This window comes from Anomaloglossus baeobatrachus, chromosome 2 (genome assembly GCF_048569485.1).
Source record: "Anomaloglossus baeobatrachus isolate aAnoBae1 chromosome 2, aAnoBae1.hap1, whole genome shotgun sequence".
NCBI lineage: Eukaryota > Metazoa > Chordata > Amphibia > Anura > Aromobatidae > Anomaloglossus > Anomaloglossus baeobatrachus.
Genome location: NC_134354.1, coordinates 456,963,985 through 456,986,180, shown reverse-complemented (window position 1 = coordinate 456,986,180; position 22,196 = coordinate 456,963,985).

Genomic DNA, 22,196 nt, shown 5'->3' with positions numbered 1-22,196 from the left:
ACACTGAGTGAACCTAGTGGCATCCTAAACGTGGCTATTGGACTTCTGTATAGTCCCACTAGTGCACAGATATTTGCAGCACGTCTGCCTGCATTGCACACTCCAACTCATTATAACTAAGCCATTATACTAGCAAACACTGAGTGAACTTAGTGGCATCCTAAACGTGGCTATTGGACTTCTGTATAGTCCCACTAGTGCACAGATATTTGCAGCACGTCTGCCTGCATTGCACACTCCAACTCATTATAACTAAGCCATTATACTAGCAAACACTGAGTGAACTTAGTGGCATCCTAAACGTGGCTATTGGACTTCTGTATAGACCCAGTAGTGCACAGATATTTGCAGCACGTCTGCCTGCATTGCACACTCAAACTCATTATAACTAAGCCATTATACTAGCAAACACTGAGTGTACCTAGTGGCATCCTAAACGTGGCTATTGGACTACTGTATAGTCCCAGTAGTGCACAGATATTTGCAGCACGTCTGCCTGCATTGCACACTCCAACTCATTATAACTAAGCCATTATACTAGCAAACACTGAGTGAACCTAGTGGCATCCTAAACGTGGCTATTGGACTTCTGTATAGTCCCACTAGTGCACAGATATTTGCAGCACGTCTGCCTGCATTGCACACTCCAACTCATTATAACTAAGCCATTATACTAGCAAACACTGAGTGAACTTAGTGGCATCCTAAATGTGGCTATTGGACTTCTGTATAGTCCCAGTAGTGCAAAGATATTTGCAGCACGTCTGCCTGCTTTGCACACTCAAACTCATTGTTACTAAGCCATTATACTAGCAAACACTGAGTGAACCTAGTGGCGTCCTAAACGTGGCTATTGGACTTCTGTATAGTCCCACAAGTGCAAAGATATTTGCAGCACCTCTGCCTGCATTGCACACTCCAACTCATTATAACTAAGCCATTATACTAGCAAACACTGAGTGAACCTAGTGGCATCCTAAACGTGGCTATTGGACTTCTGTATAGTCCCAGTAGTGCACAGATATTTGCAGCACGTCTGCCTGCATTGCACACTCAAACTCATTCTAACTAAGCCATTATACTAGCAATTGATGCTGCCAGTTTAAGGGCCGTAGTTGCATTGTCTGTGATAATTATTGTTGTTTATTCTGCTGTTAATAAAGCTAGACCACCGCTGCAATCTACACCACCTCTCAATTTTTACTTACACATTTTCAGTGCACAATCTTGTCGCAATCAACATGAGTGGCAAAATGACAGATGCTGGTGGAAAGGGGAAGAGGCGTGGTGGAAAAGGAAAAAAAGGGTTTGTCCGTGGGGAAGGTGGCAAAGCTCCATTATCATCTGCTGAAGATAGACCATCTACCAGCAAAAGTAAGATGTCTACTACTTACCGTGGACAATCCGATGTGCTCCCTTTTTTACGGACACGAACAACAGGAACAAAGGTAGATGATGGCCAAAAAAGGAAAATGCTTGAATGGATCTCAAGTGGTCCAACAAGTGCCCTCTCAGCCACTTCAAGTACCGCATCCAAAAAACACCAGTCCTCTGAGTTGTCATCCCAATCAAACTTGCTTTCTCCCAGCTCTGAAGTCTCCATCAGCCCTGCACAGTATGGTGGAACTGAGATGGCTGAGTCTGCAGAGCTGTTCAGTCACACTATAGCCTGGGAATCAGAAGTCTGCTCCCAAGCTACAGTGAGTACAGACCAGGAAATGGTCTGCAGTGATGCCCAGAACCTTTGTGACTCTGATTCAGGCCATGAGGACCAAGTTTCTGAGCATAATGTTGACCCTTTGTCACCAACTGTAACACCTGTTGTTATAGACAATGAGGAACATACTGATGACGATGAGACGCAGATACCAGATTGGGATGACAACTTAAATATTCGGTCAGGGCAAGAAGAGGCTCGGTCTGAGGGGGAGGGGAGTGCAAACACAACAATTGATGAGGAAGTTCTAGATCCCACCTACTGTCAACCCCCAGTCAGGCACTCGAGGAGGTCAACAGAGGCGGTGGAGGAGGATGCAACCGACGATGAAGTTACCTTGCGCCTTCCTGGACAGAGTCGGAGCACTGGTAGCACGTCTACAACTGCATCATCAGCCACTACTCTGCCTCTGAGCACTAGTCGGGGGGCTCAGCAGGTCGCATGCCCTCTAAGCCTTGCCTAGCCTGGTCCTTTTTTGACATAGAAAAAGATCGCCCAAATAATGTGATGTGTAAAATTTGTCGTGATTCTGTTAGTAGAGGGCAAAACCTCAGCAGTTTGACAACTTCTTCCATGAATCGTCACATGAATAAATATCATATGTCCCGGTGGGAAGCTCACCGTGCTGCAATGCGGCCTAGCGGAGCGAACCATCCACGGCCTGCCCCTTCCAGTGCATCCGCGCGCTCTTCATCTTCTAGGACTGTGGGGACAGCTGTCACACCTGGTTTTCCACGCACAACTTCCACCACTGTAACCGCAACAGGCAGTTTGCTTGGTAGGTCGTCAGTTGGTTTGGAAGGGGAAACAAGTGAGTGTGTACAGCTCTCTCAGACATCGATAGCATCAACGTTGGATGAAGGCAACATCATGTCTCTGCCTGCACTTTCCTCACAAACCTGCATATTTCCAGGGACACCATACTCAACACCGTCTACATACAGCAGCCAGATCTCTGTCCCTCAGATGTGGTCAAATAAAAGGCCTTTTCCTGTGACCCATGACAAAGCTAAGAGGTTGACTCTATCCCTCTGTAAGCTCTTGGCTACTGAAATGCTGCCTTTCCGCCTAGTGGACACACAGGATTTTAGAGAACTTATGTCTGTCGCTGTGCCCCATTACCAGATGCCTAGTCGCCACTACTTCTCTAAGAAAGGTGTGCCCGCGCTACACTAGCATGTCGCACACAACATCACCGCTTCCTTGAGAAACTCTGTGTGTGAACGGGTGCATTTCACCACCGATACTTGGACCAGTAAGCATGGACAGGGACGTTACATGTCGCTGAGTGGGCACTGGGTAACTATGGTTATAGATGGTGAAGGGTCTGCTGCACAAGTCTTGCCGTCCCCACGACTTGTGTGTCAATCCTCTGTCTGTCCAAGTTCCGCCACTGCTTCTGCCTCCTCCACCTCATCTGGGTCCTCCACCTCCGCCCCAAGCCTGCCTGGTCAGGCCACCAGCGTTCTCACTGCGCAGAAGGAATCACGCACCCCTCATTACTATGCTGGTAGCACAGCGCAACGGCATCAGGCGGTCTTTAGCTTGACATGTCTTGGTAATAGGAGTCACACAGCTGAGGAGTTGTGGTCAGCTCTGCGGTCCGAGTTTAAGAAATGGTGGTCTCCACTCAACCTGCAGCCTGGTAAGGCCGTGTGCGACAATGCTGCAAACCTGGGTGCGGCCCTTCGCCTGGGCAAGGTGACACATGTGCCTTGTATGGCTCACGTGTTGAACCTTGTTGTCCATCAATTTTTAACACACTATCCCGGCCTAGATGGCCTTCTGACCAGGGCACGAAAACTGTCTGCTCACTTCCGCCGTTCAACCGCCGCAGCTGAGCGACTTGCATCGCTCCAGAAGTCTTTCGGCCTGCTGGTTCATCGCCTGAAATGCGATGTGGCGACACGCTGGAATTCGACTCTCCACATGTTACAGCGACTGTGGCAGCACCGCCGAGCCCTGGTGCAATACGTCATGACGTATAGCCTGGGCCAACGAGATGCAGAGGTGGGGAAGATCACCCTGATGGAGTGGTCACAGATCAAGGACCTATGCACCCTTCTGCACAGTTTCGACATGGCGACGAATATGTTTAGCGCTGACAATGCCATTATCAGCATGACAATTCCAGTCATTTACATGCTAGAGCACATGCTAGAGCACACGCTAAACACTATTCGGAGTCAGGGGGTGGGACAACAGGAAGGGGAGGAACTACAGGAGGATTCATATGCGCAAGGGACAACAACATCACCAAGGTCCAGACGTTCATCGTCACCAACGCAGCAGGCATGGGACCATGGTGGACAGGGATCAACAAGGGCGCATAATAGCAGGCGAAATGTTGAGGAAGGTGCAGGAGAACATGAAGAAATGGAGGACGAACTGTCCATGGACATGGAAGACTCAGCGGATGAGGGAGACCTTGGTCAAAATTCAGTTGAAAGAGGTTGGGGGGAAATGTCAGAGGAAGAAAGAACGGGTAGCACCTCTATGCCACAAACACAGCGTGGACTTGGTCCGCATGGCTGCGCAAGACACATGAGTGCCTTCTTGTTGCACTACCTCCAACATGACCCTCGTATTGTCAAAATTATAAGTGATGATGACTACTGGATTGCCACACTATTAGATCCCCGGTACAAGTCCAAATTTTGTGACATAATTCCAGCCATAGAAAGGGACGCACGTATGCAGGAGTATCAGCAGAAGCTGTTACTCGATCTTAGCTCGGCTTTTCCACCAAACAACCGTGCAGGTGCAGGGAGTGAATCTCCCAGTTGTAACTTGACAAACATGGGACGGTCTCGTCATCTTCAACAGTCTACCCGTACCAGTAGGACTGTATCTGGTGCTGGTAACAGCAATTTTATGGAATCTTTTCATAATTTTTTTAGACCCTCCTTTGCAAGGCCACCAGAGACAACAAGTCTGACACATAGTCAACGGCTGGAGAGGATGATACAGGAGTATCTCCAAATGAACATCGATACCATGACTTTGCAAATGGAGCCTTGCTCATTTTGGGCTTCAAATCTAGAATAATGGCCAGAGCTCTCCAGTTACGCCTTGGAGATTTTGTCATGTCCAGCTGCCAGCGTTGTCTCTGACTGTGTCTTCAGTGCTGCTGGGTGTGTGCTGACAGATAAGCGCACGCGTCTGTCCAGTGACAATGTGGACAGACTGACGTTCATCAAAATGAACAAGTCATGGACTATCCACAGCTGAGGACTTAAGTGAGATGGCCAGAGGACTGTGTAGACCTCATGGCATACTCATTTATTCAAAAGGAGGGAGAGGTTGTGATGGTGGGATATGGTGTACTGTGTATCATGTTATGTAGGGTCGTATTTTAGGCTTGGTTCACTGTTCATTATTTGTATTGCTTGTGTGGACATTGTATTGTCTGCTGGCTAATCATCCCTGCAGTGTTTGTCCTTAGGTCTGGGGGAAGGAGCGCCTGAAATACACCTAACCTCTTTGGTTACCTGGGGGGATGAGGCAGTCTGTGTGAGAACTTGAAGAGAGAAGGACGACGATTGATCCTGGGCTGAAGGTGTGGCTCATCAGAGAGTCCTGGACATTTATCGATTATTGGACTATATTCATGTTTCTGGACTATTCTTTACCCTCTGTATGGTGGATTATGTTATGGACCATTTGATTTGCTTAAAATAAATGCTCTTTGGATTGTGATATGGGAGAAGGACCCCGTCACAAAGTTATTCTCAGTGATGGTACCGGATTCACACTATACTGGGATTACAAAATCTTATTTATTGCTCATTATGCCTGCAGAACACCAGTATTTTTTTTTTATTTTTCAGGATAGGAAATCAAAATGAAGCAAATATCTCGGGGAGCGCAGCTCAAGAGACCATCAAGATGTCCCCTGAGAAAAGGCCAAAACTAGATTAATAGTGATGAGGCAATACAGAGCCCTTTTATGTCTTAATTTCTGTGTTAGGGGAAGAAAGATGAGTACCCCTATGATACCAGGCCCCGTGGACAATTACATGGACAATTATATTCAGTGTGAATATCAATATGAACAGAACACATCTTTCACAATGGATTGAACCCGATTGAGAAACACATACAATAATGACATAACAAATAATGTAATAAAAGCAGATAAAACAGAGTAGTCGGTAATGTTAGCACGAATTATAACTACATATATGAAGTGAATTAAGGTTTTACTAATTTATTTTTAATGTTTCTTTATCCAGATGGTGACAACCCTAAACAATTTATGGGTAAATGTCACAAGTCACCACCAGTCACCCATCCCACTCCTCAGGATCGGATAAAATCAAAGCACAACTACCGCAAGCTGCCATAAAACCTTACCAGCCAGCATGAAGCTGTAATAACCATCACAAGCCACTAAGAGTTTTTATCCACTGTAGTCTATAGCAAAAAACAGCCAGCTCCATGAGCTGTCAGCAGCTACAACTAATGATAAATCTGCCACTAACTACAGCCAACTATCGTCAGTTGCCACCAACTGCCTGTTAATTCTTAAGTAGCCAAAAGTTTCAATCAGCCATCATCAACTGCTACCATGGAACACTTTCTATGATTTAGATATTTAGCATTTTTTAAATTAATTTACAGCTATATATTTATTATATTATACTTATAGATATTTTTGACTATTTAGTTAAAATTTGTTTTATTTATTTTTAACATTATATACTTTTTTAGTATATTTTTCAATATACCATATTTTCATTTTATAAGACACCCACCAAATTTAGAGATTAAAAAAAAGGTAAAAAAAATGAGGTCCGTCATACTCCGGTGTCGTCTTACTGGAGGGGGGTGGAGCAGGGTCACAGGAGGCAGAGGCTGTGCTGGCAGCGGCGGCGGGTCAGTGATGGCAGCAGCTGGTCACTGGTGGCAGCGAAGCTGGCAGGTCAGTGGTGGGAGGGGCAGCGGTGGGTCAGTGGTGGCAGCGATGGCGCCGGGTTTCAAATGATGGCGCCCGGAGCAGCACGTGTGCAGATGGAGCTCTCATCCAAGAGATGAGATGCGCCTTATTATAGAATTTTTGTATATTAATTTATAATTATATGTTTTTTACATTATACTAATAGTTTTTTTGTACATAGTTAAAATTTGTTTCATTATTAACTTTTATATTTAAACACTTTTTATTATTTTTTTATTTATAAAATATATATACTGGTTATCTATTTATATATAATTGCCCTATTCTGTCTGTCTGTCTGTCCAAGAAATGACGTCATATGCTGAAACAGCCTAAACCACACCCACACAGCTCCAACAAGCCGAACACCCCAACCCACACACCCACCCCTCACTCCACCTCACCCAATCAGCAGCGGCCCTGCATCACATCCCCCACACACCCACACCTTAAGGGGGCTTTACACGCTGCGATATCGGTACCAATATCGCTAGCGAGCGTACCCGCCCCCGTCGGTTGTGCGACACGGGCAAATCGCTACTCGTGCCGCACAACATAACTTACACCCATCACACAGACTTACCTTCCCTGCGACGTCGCTGTGGCCGGCGAACCGCCTCCTTTCTAAGGGGGCGGTTCGTGCGGCGTCACGGAGACGTTACACAGCAGTCATCCAATAGAAGCGGAGGGGCGGAGATGAGCGGGACGTAACATCCCGCCCACCTCCTTCCTTCCGCATTGCCGGTGGATGCAGGTAAGGAGATGTTTGTCGTTCATGTGGTGTCACACATAGCGATGTGTGGTGCCAAAGGAGCGACGAACAACATCATACCTGCAGCAGCAGCAATATTAAGGAAAGGAGCGACGTGTGAACGATCGTTTTTGAGATCGTTGATCGTTGCTCCTTAGTGTCACATGCTGTGATGTCGCTACCGGCGCCGGATGTGCGTCACTAACGACGTGACCCCGACGATATATCGGTAACGATGTCGCAGTGTGGAAAGCACCCTTTACTCTACCCACACCCAATCAACAGCGACGACCGCTCAATTAGGACACGCCCACTCACTGAAACCCTGACAATACCATGACGCAGTCGGCGGACAGGTACAAGGAACACCGCCATGGAAGCTCCCTACACCCGACGAGACGGAGCACAGTAAGCCCCGACCCACAGGAGGCCCTAAAGTGCAGGTCAGTGACCCAACTACGTCACAGAGACACAGATGGATGGGGACCGGAGGAGACGCAGCTGCGGCATCGCAAGTCTTCCCCGCGCTACAGAGACACAGAGGATGGACGCGGACCGGAGGAGACGTAGCTGCGGCATCGCAGGACTTCCCCACGGCACAGAGACACATAGAGGGACGGGGACAGGAGGAGATGCATCTTATATCCAATAAGAGAAACCTTGTACAACCAATCCAATAAGGGCACAGTATATCCTAAGGGAAGGTTATGGCTATAAAAGGTGACTTCTTGGAGTCACCAGGTTGTTGATGGATGTTGCATGATCCAGTCTAAGCTCTAAGGAGCTGGCTAGGGGATCAGAACAAGGATGCCTTGTGGACTCGGTCTAGGGACTTTGGCTCCAACTAGAGGATCACTTGGCTACATGGCTTCAATCTAGGGACTTCGATTCCGATTGGAGACCATATTCACAGTCTAGGGATTTCGACTCCGGCTGCCAGGATTATATCACATCATCACACCAGAGACTACTTAAGGAAGAAACCCAGGTTGGGACAATTTTGTAACCTGGCTAAAGACTTTGCAGACCTCAGCCAGCTTCCTAAATTTGGGGTTCTTCCATTCTCGGTGGGTACCCGCCGAAAGCGGGGTGCTGCTGGATTCGAGTAAGTAGCCCTGGAAGCTCTGAGGCACGGACCTTCTAATCCCTTTTGAGCCAGCGGAAGGGTGATAAACTGTTGCCTGTTAAATTTGTGTGTTTTGCTGGTTATGTGCTATGTGCCGTTAACTGTTTGGGGATCCAATAAAGTCTTAATATTGTGATTCCCTCACCCTGTGTTGTCTGAGTAGTGTTCGGCCCACAGTTAAGAAGGTTGGCGTTCAGTTGGGATGAGCCCTGGGCCATGCTGTCTTTCTAAAGGCGGCCGGGCCAGCAGATGAGAGCACCCACTGACCCTCATGTCTCCACACCTGCACGGTGAAAACACCTTCATGGACTTCAGCGAACCAAATAATCCGGGGGCATTAGCAGTAAACTAGGATCGGCGTTTGGACACTTATCTCTCCACAGGATTCACACTGCTTGCCATACGGAGAAGGAGACTGTTCCCCAAAAGGGAAGGTCGAGGTTCCCAAACGCTCCATGCTATGAGGACTCAATCTACAGAGAGTGCCAGGGACAGAGCAACCAGGGTCACTACATTGGCACTGATGCTCCTGGGACTGGAACCAGCAAGCCGAGGGTTCATGTGAGTAGAGACTGTTAAGTTAACCTGGTGTGGTCTCCATCATTATACACCATACGTCTCCAAGGCACAGCCCTACCTGCGGAGGGCCTACCATCTCAGCTGCCACTACCACCATCCCTGGGAGTAACCACATTGAGCAGCGGTGGTTCCCTATCTCTAACCGCAACCCGCAGGTGGCGTCACAAACATTAACTCTATTATCCCCTGTAAATACCCCCTTTTATTAAGCTTCCCCAGGGCATGGGACCGGGCAACGGCCACCTGAAGTGACATTCCCGTTTGCAACCGCCCAGGACAGAGTACTCCCTTCCCTGGGTGACTCATGTGCTCTGGAAATGTGTCTTGTCTCCAAATGGTAACTGGAGGGGCCTCTTCACATTTGAGGTGGATGATGTTGTACCGCCCCCGTAGCAGCAACTGAGCCGCGGAGGCTCAAGGGGTCTCCGGACCCGGGGGGTCCGCGCGGACACTCGAATTCAAAAGGAGTGGGGGAGTATATACATGGGATTAGGAAAGTTCGTGATGCCACCCACGGTGCGTGGTAGGATGGTGTACCATCGCTGCTGTTGGTGGGGGAGCCCGGTGGCGATGGTGCCACAGCAAGGTGTTTAACCCCTCCGTGGGTTGGGGGTTGTGCCCCGGGGCCCAGTGATGGTGATGAGGGGGTGCCGTTGGGGAATAGGAGAAGGCTTTTTAGCGTACTCACTCAGTCCAGAAATAACCACACCAACAGCTTGTAAACCAGAGGTCTGAGCACCACTGCAGCTGGGAGGGAGTATGCTTGGGTCCGTGTCCTTCGTGTTGCGGTTAGTCTGTGACCCTTTTCCTTGGCACCTGTGTTTTCCTCTTTGGACCCTCAAGTCTGAAACTTTTCGGGTCCCGCTCACCCATATGGCTAATGGTGTGAGCGTGCTCTCAGGGTTCACGCATAGGATTTCTTTGGACTGTATTGGGAAAGTCCTATCCCATCGGTGCGCTACTACCCCGATTTTGGAGTGGGTTGGGGATGACACTTGAAGTCTTCACCCCCGTCGGGTAAATTGCAAGGATGCGTGAAGCTACTTCCTGGCCTAGGGTCCACGTACCCCGTCATGCCCTGGCCCCTGCCCGGTGATAGCTCAAGGCTACCGGCCGCCCTCCTCGGCAGTCCGTGCCCCCTGACACTATCCCCTGCCACCGGGGTTCCAGCTCCTACCAGGCCCAGACCAATGTCTGTCACCTAGTACTATAGAGCTCTGCTCCACCTGTGACCTCTCCTCACGAGAGTCACTTCACTTCTCTCCTCTTCTCTCTCCCCTGGCTTACCTCTCACTTCCTTCACCTTCCCCTGCCAACCTCCCATGTGGGCGGCCCTATTCCCTTCAGGCCCCCCAATGGTGTGTCTGGTGGGTGCAGTGTAAAGTGTTCCTAGGGTTTCGAGTGGCTCAGCTGTTAGCAACACCAAAGGACTAGGACCCGTAACCAAGGAGGAATGGATAATGTGCAGAAGGGCAGATTGCACAATACCCTGGGACGACCTGATAGGCCAGGGCGTCACAATGTTCCCAGACTTAAGTGTCTGGAGGCCTCTTGTTAAATGGGGAGAACTGTCACTATCGTCTCCATTCTGTTTTGAAACTAGTGACAGCCTTAGAATTGGAGCCTCCATCTCCATGTAGGCTCCTAATTTAAATGAGGTTTCCTTTCCTTTGACATCTCATGAGTTAATTTCAGTTTTGTTCCCAGTAACTCTGAGCAGGGAAGGTCAGCTGTTGTTGCTTTGGGCCCATGCCCATTTAGGTTAAATACTGGAGCTTTTCCAGCAGACCCTGTTGCTGTTAGAATCATTTCTACTTTGGCCAGCCTGGTGGAAGGAACTGCTGAGCAGTTCCCCTGAAGTTTGGTATTTTGTATCTTTCTGTTTATTCCCCTCATCTGCCTTTCCTTTCTGTTTATTAGTTCAGCGGTGAGTCTAGTGTACTCGTTGGCCTACTCATTAGACAGGGTGAGTTTAGGGTCAGCTGAGGCCCCAGATATTCTGCTCGCGACAGGTTGAAAGAACCTGAATAGGGACGCTAGGGAGCTTAGGAATCAGCTTGAGGTGAGTGCATGAGGTGCCTCCTTGAACTGCCCAGACACCAGCCTTGTTCAAACAAGTATATTTCTTTAAAATTGTTGCACAATCAAACTGAGGACATACACCATGCAGGAAGCATGTTGAGCTCAAAGACGGTGCAAACACAATGTTTCTCGGCTAAGTTGCAATATACATTGAGCCATCCAGCATAACATTTGATACACATTTCTGCCAATGGGCTTTTAAGGACGGCGAGATGTCCATTGAAAATGATGTGGAAGAGGAGAAGGAGGTGTAAAATTGACACTTATTGTTGAAACAAGTTCTACTGCCCAACTTCTGAAGTGTCACCTATTGGCTTGCTGACAGTAGTGCATTGCCTCATTCAAAAAATCCGACCCCGTGTGCCATAAAAGACATGTTCTGTCCCTGGCTCTAATTCCTGCTATTAATAGTGTTTTTATAGTACGATAATTCCAAGGCATGGTCCATGGTCCTTGCCTCTGAGAATAGCTTTCTTCAAGAAGAAATAGTGGCTATGTATCCTCCATCAAGACTGAGTGCACATTATCATTTCCCAGTAGACCTTACATGGTATATGGCACAGACTGTGCCGCACTTGGACATGTGAGTGTTGAGTTCCTACACAAACGGACAATTGGACGTGTACTGATGTTTCCTAAACTCACACATAGATAACTGATAATGCATTGCAATAACAGCAGTAATAATGCAGAATATGTCTAGTATATGAGGATAGTGATGACCACAAGGACCAGGTACTTTTTGTGGATGTGGCTTGGCTACTAGAAAGATGATAAATGAGAAGATGGAGGAGGACTGCTTTAGCCTTGCTCACATTGGTGGCCAGTTTATTTTTCTCCCGAGAACAGATGAGGACGCTGCATGTGGTCATAGAGAAACGTAGTCCATCCTCACCGTCCAAACAATAAGAGATAAAATAAGATTTTGATATATTGACCCTTTGCCTGCTTTGCCAATTGTCATCCTATGTTTGCGTTTTTCCCTCCCAGTTTTCTAAGAGCAATGAAAATATTCTACAAATGAGAAAAAATCCAAGTGGAATAAAATGGTGACAAAATGCCGTCCTGCCGTGATTGTGTAAGCTTTGCTTTTACTGTATTCATTGTATGGTAAAAACATGAGGGCCTGTATTTTATATAATGAGCTGACACTATTATTGATACTTATTTAAGGGCCCTAAAAATGTTTTTATTGCTTTTTTAATTCCATATTTCAGTGACGTGTGGTGATGAAAAAAACAATCCACAATTCTGGTGTTTTATTTTCTCTTTACATTCTTTTCCGTAGAAGTAATTATTGTTATATTTAGATAGAACAGACTTTTACAGACATGACCATATCAAATATGTTTGTTTTCTTCATTCCTTTATTTTGAATGGGGAGAAGGTGGGTGATACAATGTTTTGTCTTATACGTGCTTGCCTTGTAGTAAACACAACCCTCATGATGTCATGTCTGTAGTGCTTGTGACTGCAGCAGCCAATCACTGAGCTTGAAACTATTGCCAGTTTTGTCAAAATGGGTCGATGACCTCAGAGATTGGCAGCAGCGGTCATATAAGCTCCAGATATGATGTTGTCACTGCAGAAAGTAAACAAAAACCAGAACAGCACTGGAACAATGGGAGGTGAGTAATAGTGTTTATTAATGAGAATAGTCTTCCCCGTTGTCCCCACATAGTTACTCATAAGCCACATCAGATACCCGCACTTAGCACTGACGAGGGACAATCACCCCGAAACACCATGTCTGCAAATCTGGATTCTAATCTGGCAATAAATCTTAAGTCTTATGAAAAGGCTGGTTTAAATAGCCACTTTGACTTTTAGGATTACTACTTCCAATATGTGGCGCTAGAGTTTGTTTCCTTCCTCACTGGAGGGACAATTTGTATATAATTATTAGCACAGGAATGGGGATGGTGTACAGACGCTTGGAAGGTGAAACCCCTTAAAAAAGATAACTATGAAGACAGAAAGTTTTAAGATGATTGTCTCCACCATTGATCCACGGGACATTGTGGAATGCAAAGATACAACAAGCCTTGACCTGGGGGAAAGAACCTGAGCGTGGACTTAGAAGAGCAGGAACTTAGGTGAGTCAGTTATGATGGGAATCTTGACAGAAAGTTCACAAAGCTCATTATAGAAAGTAGAGAAGTGTAGACAATTGGGCTCTAATGATGTGTCTAATGATGAATCCATCCTCAGCCGCTTTCCATTGCTCTTCGTTTAAAGGGTCAGAACAATTAAAAGGTTCAACAGTAATGGGAACATGGCCTTGAAGGTTTTGTCCATCCTTTTCTAACATTTTCTTTATGTCGCCAGGGGAGAATTACATGGTAAATGGGTGTAACTAAGGTGTGGTTAAGGATGTGGCTTAAAATTTTGGTGCCAATATGCTATGCACACCACATTATATGTCCCCTTTCTTCTTTAAAAATTGGGGGTATGCTTGTGTATAGAGGGGTTTGGGAGGGAAAGCTTTTACCGGAATAACTGATTAACTGATACCTATTGAAGGTGTACATATATTTTTAAGAGGTTAATTATTTTATTATATTTCTACAAATGTGTCAGGACATAAATTTGTGGCGGTTTCTAACATATAACTATTACAAGTTTTCCTCCTCCTCTTGTTAGTATGGCTCCTCCACAGACTGCAGCAGCAGCGCATCTAGGAGAGGGCAGGTGGGCAATTTGCCACAGGCGCAGCCAGCGGAAGGCGCCTGATGTAGTGGTCCAAGGTGTCTCCCAAGGGCATGCATTTTGTTGCCCCTTTGGTAATTGACCACTTGTGGGATCATTTTCAATTAGAACTCCTAACTTTGGATATTGACTATCTGTGGCTGAGCAGGGGCTTCTAGAAACAGTTACAGCTTTCCATAACCTACTGACCATCTAGGGTTTATAGCTATAACACTAGTGTATACCAATCACTCATACTTTTTGTTGCATCTCAATGGGTTTCCTTACAGTAATGGATTTTCTCAGTAATATGTTTTGAGCATATTTGGGAACCTAATTTTGGTTTCTGCTTCCCTGTAAAGCCATTGCCCTTACACTTGGTACTTTATTTGATTGTTTGATTAAGTCAACCTAGATTAGGGTCAGTTAAGTGAAAGTCTATGTTGAGCAGGGGCAGCATGTTTAATTAATAGGGTGACAGCCTCCATGAATAAGAAGGGTCTCTATTAAAGGCCTAATTAGCCCCAATAACCCTCCTATGTCCCTCTTTATTCTGTGACTATTTTGTATATTGCTACATTATTGACTCTGTGTTTATACAGCTCTGGTGCTCCGTTGGGGGGCCCAATACAGCTCTCGTGGGGGGCCCCATACAGCTCTGTTGGGGAGGCGGGGGCCACATACCACTCTGAGGAGGAGGCAGGGGGACACATACCACTCTGGGTCCAGGTGACGTTGCCTGGCACTGTGGTTTTTCTCTCTCTAGTTTCATCATCTGTAGGACAGGAGTGCAGCACGTCGCAGGGTAGGTACACCCACAGATGATTTTCTGTACACATGCACCCCAGTGTTTAGCAGTGACGTCTGGGGTGAAAGTGTCAGGTTGAAACGTCTGGCATCCAGGAAGGTGTGACTACCGGACTGAGAACTGTGGTCCATGGAACTTGGCCTGGGGACCGCAGAGCTGACCACCACCCCTGACTACGGCGAGTGGGCCCCCCAGCTGTCCGGGGCCCCAGCACTTGCCCAGGTGCATTAGGTGGCGGCGCCAGCCCTGCCATTGCCCTTACACTTGGTACTTTCTTTCATGGTTTGATTTGGTAAACCTAGATTAGGGTTGGTTAAAGGAGAGTCTGCATTGAGCAGGGACATGTTTAATTATTAATGTGCCAACCTCCACAAATAGAAAGGGACTCTATTTAGGGCCTAATTAGCCCATGTATTCTCCTATGCCTCTTTTTATTCTGACCTTTTTCTATATCGCTACATTATTCAGTCTGCATTTATCCCCTTTGTGTGTATTTTTATACATTTTTGGTAATAAGGATATTAGGGGTTTTACTATTGTTCAACAGTCCCACTAGGTAACTAACTGTGCCCATAGATCTGACCAACATCTCATTGGGGCGCTTGTCCTAATTCTGCATTGGGGTCCATAGCTCTATGGCTACCCCCTGCATGCAAAGCTCTACACTGAGCGCTGCTCTGCATTTCCCATCTCACAATTCATCTGGCCCCTGTTCCTGCAGCCATCTTTGTAGACAGGCACAATTCTGTAGGTTATCATACGTTTGTGAAAGCCGAACTAAAGAGCGAATGGAACAAAGAATGAGAAAACTCTAAAATGCCTCCTAATGCCTCATTATGTTGAACGGCTCCATCACGATGTGAGTGAACCTCATTTTTGGGGATGTAGACACTGACCCTGATGAAGCGCTCACTGTAGAGCATTGTGTAAATGTGAACCTTGCCTCTGCTTTTTATTTTTTCTGCAATGATATCAATTGAGTTTATAGAACTCAGCAGTCTTATGTAAAATCACACATTTCACATTCTACTATATATAAATGAGCTGTACAATGTAGCAAACTAAGCTCTGTAACATTTGTATCTGATTGTACACAATATGAAAGATCCTCAGAAACCATTTTTCTTTATTTGTTTCCTTTTGTAGTTTTTAGAAAGAAATGTTAGTTTAAACTAATCTAAAGTTGTCAATCTCTCAATGAATCTATGGGGTTTCTCTTGTTGAGAAGGTCAAAAGACAACCAATCAGCTGCCAGCACATGGTGGAAGATACCATATTTTACATTATGTGGGGAGAGACGCATCTTATGAACATGTGATAATGATTCACTTTAATAAAGAAACACAGGTAAAAGTCATTAGAATCCTCCTCATGTGGTGCAACATATATTATATTGTATTTGTATCCAATAACATTGTACTTATTACAGGCGCTCTATAAATTAGCGGTGATTACGGCCCTGCAGTGAGTAGTTCCGTCCAGTGAGCGATGGCACAAACTGACGCATTATGTAACAGTCCAAACATTCTATCTCTATGGCAACAGAACCTTCCGCCAGTAACTGACACAGAGACGATAGAAAAACACTACATTTCATATTTACTATTTGTAAAGTGAGAACCTAATCAGCGCCTGCCATTATGTCAGACGTACGAAGATCTACCAGAAAAAATAAAGGAGTGAGAAGAGGTAAGAGCAGCCTTAGATAGAACTCACCCTGAAAGTCCACAGTAAAGTGTAACCCACATCTGCTCCTATCACTTTCTAATCAAATACATTTCCCATTCTCCATTTTGTCTGCCATTAGTATATACTCCTCCTCCTGAGCCACCAAAAAATAAAAGGAAGAGAACATGCAAAAAGAGGAACATGATGGATATAAAGCAGCGGACATTAGAGTATTACCGTGAGCGAGCCGCCATACTCCCTGAGATCGGCGATCCTCCTACACTGATAGAAAGCCACATCTACACTAAGTAAATCCCCGCTTGTGTAGTATTATTACAGCTGTTACATAGGATATATTTACTTTTATCTGTATATATTGGGGATAAAAGTGGTCAGGTCTCTTTATATATCAAGTGAATATTGTCATTGCTCTTAATGCTTCTCCCCATTTACTGTCTCCTCTAAACAGTGAAGAGCTTGAAGCAATGTTAGTGTTTACTCCGACTAAAAGAAAATTTGTGGATGAGGATGAGTTCACATACCACAAGTGAGTAATTCTCAGTGATGGCACCGGCTTCACACTATAATCGGATTACAAAACCTCATTGCTTGTATATTATACCTGCAGAACATAAGGATATTTTTTATTTTTCAGGATCGAGAATCAAAAGGAGGAGAAGAACTCGAGGAGCTCAGCCATAGACATCAGCAAGCTTCCGTTTAAGAAAAGGTTCAAATACTACAAGTGAGTTATTCTCAGTGATGGCACCGGCTTCACACTATAATCGGATTACAAAACCTCATTGCTTGTTTATTATACCTGCAGAACATAAGGATATTTTTTATTTTTCAGGATCGAGAATCAAAAGGAGGAGAAGAACTCGGGGAGCGCAGCCATAGACATCAGCAAGCTCCCCTTTAAGAAAAGGTTCAAATACCTCAGCAATAGTGATGAGGTAATACAGAGCACTTTTATGTCTACATTTCTGTGTCTGGGGAAGAAAGATGAGGACCCTGTGAATTAAGGTTTTACAAAATTTTTTAATGTATGTTTTTACAGATGGTGACAACCCCAAACAATTGGGGGTAAATGTCAAGTCACCACCAGTCACTCACCCCACCCTTTAGGATAAGAAGATAGGATAAGAAGATAGGATGATAAGAAGAAAAAACAAAAAAAAAAAAAAAAAACAACAGCTACAAAAACACCATGAAGCCATCACCAGGAACAATGAATTATAAAAAACGCCGCAATCACCATCTACCACCAGCTGCCAACAACTAAGCACCATCAACAGTTTAGCCGCCACCAAAGACTGACGCCAAGTACCATCTGAGACCACACTTTTCTTTCCAACCAGCAACAACAAATTATAAAAAAGCCGAAATCACCATCTACCTCCAGCTGCCAACCACCGTCAACACTTTAGCCGCCACCAACGACTGCCGCCAATCACCACCTGCAACTGCACTTTTCTTTCCAACCAGCAAAAACTATTTATAAAAAAATGCCAAAATCACCATCTACCACCAGCTGCCAACCGCCATCAACACTTTAGCCGCCACCGACTGCCGCCAAGTACCACCTGCAACTGCACTTTTCTTTCCAACCAGCAAAAACTATTTATAAAAAAATGCCAAAATCACCATCTACCACCAGCTGCCAACAACTAAGCACCATCAACAGTTTAGCCGCCACCAAAGACTGACGCCAAGTACCATCTGAGACCACACTTTTCTTTCCAACCAGCAACAACAAATTATAAAAAAGCCGAAATCACCATCTACCTCCAGCTGCCAAACACCATCAACACTTTAGCCGCCACCAACGATTGTCACCAAGCACCAACTGCAACTGCACTTTTCTTTCCAACCAGCAAAAACTATTTATAAAAAAATGCCAAAATCACCATCTACCACCAGCTGCCAACAACTAAGCACCATCAACAGTTTATCCGCCACCAAAGACTGACGCCAAGTACCATCTGAGACCACACTTTTCTTTCCAACCAGCAACAACAAATTATAAAAAAGCCAAAATCACCATCTACCTCCAGCTGCCAACCACCGTCAACACTTTAGCCGCCACCAACGACTGCCGCCAAGTACCACCTGCAACTGCACTTTTCTTTCCAACCAGCAAAAACTATTTATAAAAAAATGCCAAAATCACCATCTACCACCAGCTGCCAACCGCCATCAACACTTTAGCCGCCACCGACTGCCGCCAAGTACCACCTGCAACTGCACTTTTCTTTCCAACCAGCAAAAACTATTTATAAAAAAATGCCAAAATCACCATCTACCACCAGCTGCCAACAACTAAGCACCATCAACAGTTTAGCCACCACCAAAGACTGACGCCAAGTACCATCTGAGACCACACTTTTCTTTCCAACCAGCAACAAAAAATTATAAAAAAGCCGAAATCACCATCTACCTCCAGCTGCCAAACACCATCAACACTTTAGCCGCCACCAACGATTGTCACCAAGCACCAACTGCAACTGCACTTTTCTTTCCAACCAGCAAAAACTATTTATAAAAAAATGCCAAAATCACCATCTACCACCAGCTGCCAACCGCCATCAACACTTTAGCCGCCACCGACAGCCGCCAAGCACCACCTGCAACTGCACTTTTCTTTTCCAGCAGCAAAAACTATTAATGAAAAAACGCCAAAATCACCATCTACCACCAGCTGCCAACCCCCAACCACAATCAACACTTTAGCCGACATCATCGACTGCCGCCAAGCACCACCTGTAACCACACTTTTGTTTATTCTTTTATTTATAGATTTACCATATTTTAGATTTTTTACATTTCTATTAGGTTTTTGATATATAGTTAGTTTTTTTAATCACTTAAACATATTTTATTTTTGTATTTTTTTTTACAAATTATTTTACTTTTATTTTTTTATATATTATATATGGTGTACATACTGTAAATATTGTAAATAAAATATATATTTTTAGTTTTTTTTATCACTTAAACATATTTTATTTTTGTATTTTTTTTACAAATTATTTTACTTTTATTTTTTTATATAATATATATAGTGTACATACTGTAAATATTGTAAATATTGTAAATACAATATATATTTTTAGTTTTTTTATCACTTAAACATTTTATTTTTGTATTTTTTTTTACATATTATTTTACTTTTATTTTTTATATATTATATATGATGTACATACTGTAAATATTGTAAATATTGTAAATAAAATATATATTTTTAGTTTGTTTATCACGTAAACATATTTTATTTTTGTATTTTTTTTTACATATTATTTTACTTTTATTTTTTATATATTATATATAGTGTACATACTGTAAATATTGTAAATATTGTAAATAAAATATATATTTTTATACCAAAGCAATGGAGTAGATTGCGTTTTTTTTCTGGTATTTAACTTACCTGTCTTAAAGGGAAGGTGTCGCGGTTTTTTATTTTTGTATTAATAATATTGATTACTAAATCAAGAAATTTAATACAAAATTAAATTCACTGTTTATTTAGTTTTTATTTAATTCTAGTTTACTGAAGCACTGGTGGCTGCCATCTTGGATTTGGTGTTTGCAACGACAGTTACCTCCTTTATGGCATCCCCCTGGGCACAGAGGACAGTGGTCGGAATCTGACCCTATTTAGTTACATACAGAAGGCGTCTGCTGTGAAATGGAAGCGCCCCCTGGGCTGTCCAGACCACAGCAGAGGGAGGAGGTCACCACCATCTTTGTGGCGCACATAGTGTATGCATTTTTCCCCTGTCACCCGCCGGGATGGATGGGTTGAGTACCGACGCCAGGCAACAGTGATTGCACCGATACTGATCCTGGCGCGCTGCTCCCCACTCTGCCGTCCCCCCCCCCGCACACTGCCGCGACCACCCTTCCCGCACTATGCCGCGGACCCCCTCCCTCTCCCCGCATGTGCTCACCTCGGGCCTCTGCTGCTCGTACTGTGATGTCTGAGAGGAGAGGCTGCCGGGGCACAGGTCTGAGGTGAGTGCATGTGGCCTTGGGATACAGTCAGTTAGCTGAGCGACGCATTGGGAAATAGTCAGTAGGCAGTGTGAGGCATTGGGAAACAGTCAATAGGCAGTGTGAGGCAGTAAGCAGGCAGTGTGAGGCATTGGGAAACAGTCAGTAGGCAGTGTGAAGCATTGGGAAAAAGTCAGTAGGCAGTGTGGGGGCATTATGAAACAGTCAGTTGGCAGTATGGGGCATAGCATTGGGAAAAAAACAGTAGGCAGTGTGATGCATTGGGAAACAGTCAGTAGGCAGTGTGGGGCATTGGGAAACAGTCAGTAGGCAGTGTGCGGCATTGGGAAAAAGGCAGTGGGCAGTGTGAGGCATTGGGAAACAGTCAGTAGGCAGTGTGAGGCATTGGGAAACAGTCAGTAGGCAATGTGGGGCTTTGGGAAACATCAGGCAGTGTGGGGGCATTATGAAACAGTCAGTAGGCAGTTTTGGGCATTGGGAACCAGTCAGTAGGCAGTGTGGGGGCTTTGCGAAACAGTCAGTAGGCAGTGTGGGGGCATTGGAAACAGTCATTAGGCAGTGTAGAGGCTTTGGGCAACAGACAGTAGGCAGTGTGGGGGCATTGGGAAACCATCAGTAGGCAGTGTGGGGGCATTGGGAAACCGTCAGTAGGCAGTATGGGGATATTGGGAAACAGTCAGTAAGCAGTGTGGGGGCTATGGGAAACAGTCAGTAGGCAGTTTTGGGCATTGGGAACCAGTCAGTAGGCAGTGTGGGGGCTATGGGAAACAGTCAGTAGGCAGTGTGGGGCATGGGAAACAGTCAATAGGCAGTGTAGTGCATTAGGAAATAAGCGGGCTTTGCACGTTGCAACATCGCAAGAAGATGCTGCGATGTCGCACGCGATAGTCCCCCCCCCCGTCGCAGGTACAATATCTTGTGATAGCTGGCGTAGCGAAAATTATCGCTTTGCCAGCTTCACATGCACTCACCTGCCCTGCTACCGTCGCTCTGGCCGGCGATCCGCCTCCTTCCTAAGGGGGCGGGTCGTGCGGCGTCATAGCGACGTCACACGGCAGGCGGCCAATAGCGGCAGATGGGCGGAGATGAGCAGGATGTAAACATCCCGCCCACCTCCTTCCTTCCGTATAGCTGCCGGCGGCAGGTAAGGTGATGTTCCTCTCTCCTGCGGCTTCATACACAGCGATGTGTGCTGCCGCAGGAACGAGGAAAATCGTACCTGTCGCGGCACCGGCATTATGGAAATGTCGGAGAATACATCGATGATACGATAACGACGCTTTTGCGCTGGTTCATCGTATCATCTAGCATTTACACACTACGATGTCGAAAGTGACGCCGGATGTGTGTCACTTTTGATTTGACCCAACCGACATCGCACGTGCGATGTCGCAACGTGCAAAGCCGCCCTTAGTAATAAGGCATTTTGGGCCATTGGGAAACAGTCAATAGGCAGTGTGGGGGCATTGGGAAATAGTCAGTAGGCAGTGTGGGCCATTGGGAAAAAGTCAATAGGCAATGTGAGGCATTGAGAAACAGTCAGTAGGCAGTGTGAGGCAATGGGAAACAGTCAGCAGGCAGTGTGAGGCATTGGGAAACAGTCAGTAGGCAGTGTGGGGCATTGGGAAACAGTCAGTAGGCAAAGTGGGGCATTGGGAAACAGTCAGAAGGCAGTGTGAGGCAATGGGAAACAGTCAGCAGGCAGTGTGAGACATTGAGAAACAGTCAGTAGGCAGTGTGCGGCATTGGGAAACAGGCAGTGGGCAGTGTGAGGCATTGGGAAACAGTCAGTAGGCAGTGTGAGGGCATTATGAAATAGTC